We start from the raw sequence: 9,670 nt of genomic DNA on the forward strand, positions 1-9,670 counted from the left end.
TGGAGGAAGAAAGCAGGGGGAGGGACCTGGTGGCTCAGGAGGAGAAGGAAAGAAGGCGGAGGACCTTGCAGAGGCTCCAGGGAGGGCTCAGCACTGAGATGTGGCCAGGGACACGATGGACCAGAAGACGCTGTGCAGGGAGCAACCCACAGTGGACACGTGACTCGGGCTCCTGCCTGGACAGGGCTCCTTGCTCACAAGGAGGGACACTGACAGAGAAACACCTCCTTATGCGGTCACATCAGGGAACAGCAAGGACAGTAACCATCACCCATCTAAACACAAGAACATGTCTCAGGCCAGAAACTGAGGCACAGAACTGAACAGAGGACAGGGAGGAGGACACAGCCATGCCTGAGCCTTGGTGACAATGGACACAGGAGACCGTGCTGCCAGTGGTCCTGGGACAGGACATGGATGTGGACACCACTGACTCCATCACCGCAGGTCCTGTCAGCATGGGGATTACTAAGTAACAAGAGGAGAGAGGTGACAGAGCTCAGAAGGGACATGTCACAGCCTCAAGGGACTGAGCTCAGTATGGACACAGGCCTGTCCACACTTAGCCCCACAGTCTCTCCCTCCACACCTGCTCCACTCAATACAATGAACACGGATTCTGGAAGGTCCTCAAGGCAACCCTTTATTTCCTCCATCAAATTTTAGAATAACATATCCCTTAATTGACCCACCAATGTCCTACATTAAGATTTTGAATCAAAATTAGATTCTCGTGTCCAGCAGGGAAGTGAAATGCACTGTGTTGCAAGAGAGGGGTTTTGGATGGAAACACAGGACAGAGCAAAGCAAGCATCTGACTTTGGGGGATGAGCTCATCTCCCCAGAGGTCCTGGGGACAGAATGTGGATGTGGACACGCTGGCAACACAGACAAGTTCAACACCATTGGTGAAAGATTTGGTTTCTGAGTCACAGTAAGAGATGTGAACTCTTCTTCTGCCCTTCAGTTCCACAAGGCAGCTGTGTCACAGAGAGAACAAGAGTCAGGAACATTCTCAGTACAGCTGCATGAAGACAACATCGCCACAACCCACCTGTCCTTCACAGGTCCAGACTCCGAGGGTCCCTGTGACACAGTTCTGTCCCTTCTGCCCTCTTTCCAATTCCGGCCCTTGGGGCGTCACCTTTTCAAGCTGTGAGAGACACATCAGAGCTCTTGGCATGGTCCCTGTCTGGGGAAGAAGAAATACCAAGACACTTTGAGAACCCCGAGAAGAAGAGGCTGGAAGAGAATTGTGGGGCATATGACCTCCCCACGTGTTCTGTCTGCACCCTCCCACAGGGGTCACCCCACTCACCACACTTACTCCAAGCCTGAGCATAGTTTCCTCCTCTTCCACCTGTGAGAGGAAACACTGTGAGAAACAGTGAGGAAGTGTACCCCAGAAATGTGCTATGACAGTGAGGACAGACCCAGGAAGGGTCACGAGGTGTGCTCCGTGACCTCTGGAACGAAGATCCCCATGTCCCCAGTCATCAGGGTGATAAACCTGTCCTACATTTTCCATGTTCTTTAGAGCGACAGCACCCTGGACCAGGCTGGGCAGCAGGTGTGAGTGGACAATGCTTCCCCTCAGGGACCCAGGGCACACTTGCAAATGGGCTCAAAGAGAAGACTGGGAGCCTGACCCGGCCTACCTGATTTCCTCTTCCTCCTCACAATAGCTGCAGCTCCAGTGACCAAGAGAACCACAAGGACAGTGACCACTGCTATGATGAGGATGGGGGGCTGAGGTGGTTCTGGGAAGACAACGAAGGATGAGGACCCTCACTCCCAACTCTCAACCCTGACCCTGCTCACTTCTCCAGGGTTCCTGTTTCCCCATTTTCCCATCCCCATCCTCACCCCATCTCAGGGTGAGGGGCTCAAGCAGCCCTTCATGCTGCACGTGGCATGTGTATTTCTGCTCCTCTCCAGAAGGCACCACCACAGCAGCCCACTTCTGGAAGCTTCCATCCCCTGAAGGCCTGGTCTCCACAAGCACCATGTCCTGGGTCAGGTCCTCTCCCTCCCGCTCCCAGGTCAGGGTGATCTCCTCAGGGTAGAAGTACTGGGCCCAGCACCTCAGGGTGACACCCCCTTCAGGTCTGGGGTGGTGAGTCATCTGTGACTTTGGGGGATCTGGGGGAAAGAGGTGGAAAATTTAAACATTTTCCATTCATCTGAAGAACCCCAGCAGTACTTGTAGGACAGTTCTGGGAAAGGACTGGAGAAATGAAAGGGGCTGCAGAGGGGACACCCACATAGAAGACTGAACAGGGAAAGGGGGATAATGACGCTGTGTGGAAAGTTCAAGAGACAGGTCAGGGTGGGATATTCCAAGTCTCCCATCAGGAAAAGGGAGTGGAGAAGGGATAGCATCACTGTGGTCAGACACGCAGACATATTGGTGGTGGGCAGAGACCCCGCCTGACAGGGGCCCTGGCCCCCAATGGGTGCCTGGAAGGGGATTGTTGGTTGGTGATTTCAGAGATCTTCCACCCTAATAGACCCTGGAGTATCCTGAGAGCAGGGTGATCCTCCAGAGTCACTCAGACGAGGATCAGGACGCCCTGGACCACTGTGGCCTCCTGATCGCAGAGAGGCAGCTCAGCATGTCAGCTGAGCCCTGTGTCCACCTCCCAGGGAGACAGGCGCAGGTCCCAGGTCAAAAGGAGGAGCAGCCCCATGGTTTTTCTCACCTGTGCGCAGCAGTCTCGTTCCCGTACTGCAGGTATCTGTGGAGCCACTCCACGCACGTGCCCTCCAGGTAGGCCCTCAGGTGCTCTGCCCCCTTAGCCTGCTCCCACTTGCGCAGGGTGATCTGAGCCGCCGTGTCGGCCGCGGTCCAGGAGCGCAGGTCCTCGTTCAGGGAGATGTAATCGCGGCCATCATAGGCGTGTTGACTGTACCCACGGAGCAGGTGTCCATCAGGACCCACAGAACAGCCCTGCATCCTCTGGAAGGTGTGAGAGCCTGACCCGCCCCGGCCGTCGGCCCCGCCCGCTCCGGCCCGCCCCTCGCCCTCCACCCTGGGGCTTCCTGTGAAGCTAAAGTGAACCCCCCCCCTCGCCGCCGTCGCTCTGGTTGTAGTATCCGAGCAGGGTCCGCAGGTTCACCCGCAAAGTCTGCTCATCGCTCTGGGCGTTCCTCGTGTTCCGGTCCCAGTAGTCGGCCCCCACCTGCCGCATCCACGGCGCCCGCGGCTCCATCCTCCGCGTCCCCGCGTCGCTGTCGAAGCGCACGAACTGCGTGTCGTCCACGTAGCCGACGACGATGAACCGCGGCTCCCAGTGGCCGGGCTGGGACACGGCGGTGTGGAAGTAGCGCAGCGAGTGGGCGCCTGGGGAGACGGGCGCTGAGACCCCGCGGACTTCCCCGCGGACCCCGGCCAGGGGCGGGACGGAAGGGGCGAGGCTACCCGGCGGGGACCCCCAGGGCGGGTCTGCGCGAGGGCCGACGCGCCGCGTCCCCGTGCCTACCCGTGTCCGCCTCTCTGTCCGCCCCTCACTCACCCGCCCAGGTCTGGTTCAGGCCCGTGGCGGCCGCGAGCAGCAGAAGCAGTGTGTGGGACGACATCGCTCTCGGCCCCGACTGGGGACACTGCGTCCCCGCGCGTCCGCCTTTCCTCCTTTTTAACCCCGGGTGGGGCCGTGCATGGATTGGCCGCTCCGGAAAGCCGCTGACCAATAGGAGCGAGCGTCCGCAGCCGCGTCACCAGTGTCCAGGCAGAAGGAGGCGAGCGGGTTGGCGGCTGGAGAAGTGAAAGTCCAGGAGACGCGGGATCCCCCAGGCTGGGCTTCCCCACCGCGGACCCTCCCGGTCCCGACCCGGAACTGTCCCCCTGTCCTCCAGACCCGCGGCCTGGAAACGTCGAGGGGGGAGGTCTTACCACCACAAGTTGTTCTTCTTTTCCGAAATAGACTTGTAGGAAGTGTCTGTGCAGATGGTCCAATGGTTAGAGGGACTTGTTGCAAAATAGACTTACGTATATTAGTTTTATAGAACATTCAAAAAAACGATAATTTCAAAATTCAAGATAGGGCCGGGTGTAGTGGCGCGGACCTTTAATCTCAGCAGTACAGAGACAGAGGTAGGAGGATCGCTGTGAATGCAAGACCACCCTGAGACTACATAGTGAATTTCAGGTCACCCTGAGCTACAGTGAGACTCTACTTTATGAAAAACTAAAAATAAATAAATAAATAAATAAATAATAATATTTAAGATAGGTCTGTCCATGTATTATTTTCTATGGTTGCAATCAGCCTATGTCTCAAATTGCCTAGATTTGACATTTTCTTTGTCTTTCCCCCACAGTGACATGGATTCAGAGACCCTAATGGAAACTCTCTTTTGACAAACGACCAACCCATGGAGAACAGGAGAAGACAGAGGGATGCTCAGAGACAATGACCCTGAGCCTTGGAAGGTGTGATAGAGATATTACAGATTTAATTAGCTTGTTTATTTATTTATTTTTTATTTAAGAGAGAAAGAGCCAGATAGAAAAAGAGAGAATTGGCATGCCAGGTTCTCTGGGCACTGCAAAGGAATTCCACATGCATATGCCTCCTTGTGCATTTTGCCTTATCTGCCTTAAATGCCTTTGGCATTTCAAGCAAGCACCTTAACTGCTAAGCCTTGTGCATTTGATTTATGTGGGTACTGAGCAAAGGAACCTGGGTCCTTTGCCTTTGTAGGCAAGCGCCTTAACTGTCATCTCTTCTGACCCATAGCTCACCTTTTGATCAAATTAAATAATGATGGTAAGGTTTTTTTGTAGTTCTTGCTCTTTTCAAACCAATTGCAAGTCTCCCTGGCTCTGTTATTGTGTCTCTTGCCTTGGAAATGATGTTTAGATCTGAGAAGGAAAAGTGTATTATTTTATATTTCAATCCACTTTGTGTGATAATTCCACAAGCTCCAAATCATTGCTCATAAGGATTGTTGTGAGTATGCTGTGGTTGGCCAGTTCTGTCTTATGGTGCAATTTATGAATGAGAAAACCAACACATTGTTATGTGCTCATCTGCTATAATTTCATTTTTTTCTACAAACAACTGATCCATCACTTACCCACTAAGATTGCTGTGTTAATTTTCTCATTGTTAAAATTCCTTATACATTCTGAATACATGTCCCTTTCCCAATGTAGGTTTTCAAATATCTTCTATAGTTATATCATTTTTCTTTTTATTACACCAACAATATTCCTGAAAAATATCAATATCTAAAGTTCTTTCCCTCTCCTTTTTTCTTTTTATTTATTTATTTTTATTTTTGAGGTAGGGTCGTTCTCTAGCCAAGGCTGACCTGGAATTCACTATGTAGTATCAGTCCAGCTTTAAACTCATGACAATCCTCTTACCTCTGCCTCCCAAGTGCTGGAATAAAAGGAGTGCATCACCATGCCCAGCTTCTCTCTCTCCTTTCTTTCCCTCTAGTATACATCATTTGGGGTCTAAGTGGACAGATTTTCATGCCATATATTCTTCTAATTGTTTCTAAGTTTTGTTCATACATATAATAATGGCTCTCTATACTTTGATATTGAGTTATTTTTTAAAATATTTTATTTACAAGCAAACTTATTTATAAATAGTAATAGCTGTGCAAACAGAAAGATAGGGGAGAGAGAGAGACCAAGAGAGAGGGAGAAATAGAGAGAGAGAGAGAATGTGCATGCCAGAGCCTCCAGCTGCTGAAAACCATCTTGGGAGACATGTACCACTTTGTCTATTTGGCTTAAGTGGGTACTGGGGAACTGAACTCCAGTCATTAGGCTTTACAGTCAAGTGCCTTAACCATTGAGCCATCTCTCCCACCCCAAGGTTCATGTTTCTAACCACTTTACAGGAATTTACACTGAAATTATTATTTGATGGACAGTATTGTCTGTCTAGGCAATAACAAGGGAGTGAGAAGTCATTCTTTGAAATTTTACAGCACAGGTAATGACAATCTCTTCACTATCTCTGTACACGTGTTTATTGTGAACAACAATAACAAAAACCTCTAATTGTTTTTTATTCACTTTGAGGTAGAATTTCACTCTAGTCTGGACTGACCTGGATCTCACTCTGCAGTCCAAGCTGGCCTTGAACTCGTGACAGTCTCTTTCTTCAAAGTCCCCAAGTGCTCATGTCATAGATGTGAGCCATCATCAAGACCACTTTCCCCTCACATTCTTCAAGCAATGTATACCAATAAAGCAGTGAGTTATGTGAGAATATCAATTTTATTTTTATTGTTTTAAGTTTTTAAAAATATTTTATTTATTTATTCGAGGGGGTAGATAGACATAGGATGGTGCCAGGGCCTCTAGCCACTACAAACCAATTCTAGACATATGTATCACCTTGTGCCTCTGGCCTACATGGGTACTGGGGAATCAAACATGGGTCCTTATGTTTTGCAAGAAAGTGTCTTAATTACTAAGCCAACTCTCCAGCCAAAGAAATATTTTTTGTTGTTGTTGAAATGTGATTTCATGGTAGCCCAGGCTGACCTGAAAGTCATGAACATCTTTGTGCCACACCTTCCCAGAGGCTAAGATTATAAAGTGAGTTATCATAACTGGTTCCAGTGGAAATATATGCGTATTTACGTATGATAACATGACAGTGCATGCCATGAGGAACGTGCTTTTATCTATAGGATCAAAAGATACTGGAAAACCTGAATACCAATTTTCCTGTGTGAAAACAAGCAAAATGTTGACCCTAAAGAGAGTCATCAGAAATGGGTCACACCCCCAATGTGTTTTCTTTTTGTTGTGTTCTGTGACCTTTTAATAAAACTTGGCTGCAACAGGACATCCTCAGATGACTTCTCCAAAGGCATGTTACTTTATCAAACATAAGGAGCAAACAAGGTGCATTAACACATCTTGGATTGCCTTTGGGGACTCTCACTTCACCGCGCTAACTTATTTCTCCACAGTCCGTGTTTCTAATTGTGCTTTTCTCTTTACAAAATACTTTTTCTTTTTTTATATTTTGCAAGGAGAGAGAGGGATGGAGGGAGAAAAATAGGTGTGCCAGGGCCTCTAGCCACTGCAAATGCATGCACACCTTGTGCATCTGGCTTTCGTGGGCACTGGGAAATTGAACCTGGCTCCTCGGCTTTGCAGGCAACTACCTTTATTGCGAGCCATCTCCCCAGCTCCACTTTACAAAATCATTGTCAGCAGACGCATTATCTATAAGGCATCACTTAGAAGTTGAGAGCATCACTATTTTTTGAACAATTGCTGTTTATAAAACACATTTGAAAGAAATGAGCATGAATTCATGTGACCCAGTCTACCTGATGATCACTGTTGCTATTTACTCAAATTCCTTTAATCAACCCGGTATACTTATTTTCCTGTGCAGTTACACATATTTCTTTTTCAAAGTAGGGTCACACTCTAGCCCAGGCTGACCCAGAATTTACTCTGTAGTCTGAGGCTGGCCTCAGACTCATGGCTGTCTGCTTACCTCTGCCTGTCTAGTGCTGGGATTCAAGTGTGATGCCACTCATTCCTGGTCATTTTCATTGTTTTTGTTTTTTGTTCCTTTTTGGTGTGCCTCTCTCTCTCTCTCCATATATATACATATGTGTGTGTGTGTGTATATATATATACATATATATATATGTGTGTATATATATATATATATATACACATATATATGTATATATATATACACATATATATGTATATATATACATGTATATGTGTATATATATATATACATATACATATTATTGACAACTTCTATACTTACAGACAACATACCATGGTATTTCCCTCCCCCTCCCCACTTCCCCCTTCATAACTCTGTTCTCCATCATGTACCCTCCCTCTCTCCATTAGTATAGCTTTTAATTTGATGTCATCATATTTTTCTCCTATTATGAGGCTCTTGTGTGGGTATTGCTAGGCACTGTAAGGTCTTGGATATTGAGGCCAAGTTCTGTCCCAACAGTTGTATGTAAGGATTGGTACCCTTCCTTTGGCTCTTACATTCTTTCCACCACCTCTTCTGCAATGGACCCTGAGCCTTGGAGTGTGTGACATGTTTCAGTGCTGGACACTCATCTGTCTCTTCTTCTCAGCATTATGTTGCCTTTTGGGTCATCCCAATGGTCATCACCATCTGAAAAGAGAAGCTTCTCTAACCAGAAGTGAGAGTAGCATTAATATATGAGTATGAACATTAACTGTAGTGCTTTCAGGGCAACTCTCTTGCCATAGGCTTTTTTTTTTTTTTTTTATTTGAGAGCGACAGACACAGAGAGAAAGACAGATAGACACAGAGAGAAAGACAGATAGACACAGAGAGAAAGACAGATAGAGCCTCTGCAAACGAACTCCAGACGCATGCACCCCCTTGTGCATCTGGCTAACGTGGGACCTGGGGAACCGAGCCTCGAACCGGGGTCCTTAGGCTTCACAGGCAAGCGCTTAACCGCTAAGCCATCTTTCCATCCCTCTTTCCATAGGCTTTTGATTAGGTTTTCAGTACCAGGTATGTATTCCCTCCCATAGAGTGGGCCTTCCATCCAATTAGAGAGCAGTTGGTTTCCTCCAGAGCAGACCTGCCACTATTGCATTCATTCAGTCAAACTTGAGGTTTCCAGTGTCCCCTGTTTTCACCACTGATGACTTCTGTCTCCCATAAAACTGCATACAATGCAGCTTTTTCCAGCTTCCAGTTTGCTGGGATATAGGGAGAAGGTTTTCTGCTCAGTAACAGCTTGATTTCTCAGTGCCTCTGCTGCTCAGACATGTGAATTTATTGTATTTTTTAAAAAAATCTTTATTTATTTATTTGGAGAGAGAGACAGAGACAGAGAGAGGGAGAGAGAGAATGGGCATGCCAGTCTCTGCAAACAAACTCCAGACACATGCGCCCCCTTGTGTATCTGGCTTACATGGGTCCTGGGGAATCGAACCAAGGTCCTTTGGCTTCATAGGTAAATGCCTTAACTGCTAAGCCATCTTTCCAGCCCCATTTTTATTGTGTTAAGGTCAATGTGCAAGTAAGAATTTTGGAGGACTCAGGGTATGTGGACATTTATGAGGAACTATTAAACTAATCTGCTAATCTCAAAATGGCTTTAACATCTGGCCTGCCATCATCCTCAGATGTGTTTGACTTGTTCCGCAACATGGCTCCGCCAGTGTGACCTCATTGTTTCCCATCACGCTGGTGGTTGCTGCTTTATCAGGTTTCATTGAAAATTTCTCAGTTACTGATGGTTTTCACCCTAGTGATGAGTTCATTTGTGACGGATTTACCTTCAGTGTCAATGTGTCTGGTCATGCAGATGAGTACACAGCATTTCCAAATTAAAGTAACATCGTTATGCATGAGGAATCATGGTGTTTATATACCCACCTCACAAACCATCAAATAAGAAAACATCAGAAGCAATTTACAGAATTACATGCAAAAGTGTCTCAGGATTATGTAATAAGAATTATCTTTGAAAGGCATGGTGGCACACGCCTTTAATATTAGCACTGGGGAGGCAGAAGTAGGAGGATTGCCCTGAGTTCAAGGCCAGCCTGAGACTACATAGAGAATTCTAGGTCAGCCTGGGCTAGAGTGATACCTCACCTTAAAAAACCAAGAATAAATGTTTAAAAAAATTAACTGTGGAACTACTTTACTTTTGA

At 47.3% G+C, this 9,670-nt stretch overlaps 1 long non-coding RNA gene and 1 pseudogene across 1 annotated transcript; one reads left to right on the forward strand and one right to left on the reverse strand.

The window, feature by feature from the left end:
* Positions 1–617: 617 nt before the first annotated feature.
* Positions 618–3,585, reverse strand: LOC123455769 (annotated as a pseudogene).
* A 102-nt stretch (positions 3,586–3,687) lies between these two features.
* Positions 3,688–6,206, forward strand: LOC123455770. Its single transcript, XR_006634126.1, has 3 exons — positions 3,688–3,885; positions 4,321–4,432; positions 6,048–6,206. It is a non-coding gene; the product is annotated as an uncharacterized LOC123455770 (long non-coding RNA).
* Positions 6,207–9,670: the final 3,464 nt, after the last annotated feature.

Source organism: Jaculus jaculus, chromosome 18 (genome assembly GCF_020740685.1).
Source record: "Jaculus jaculus isolate mJacJac1 chromosome 18, mJacJac1.mat.Y.cur, whole genome shotgun sequence".
NCBI lineage: Eukaryota > Metazoa > Chordata > Mammalia > Rodentia > Dipodidae > Jaculus > Jaculus jaculus.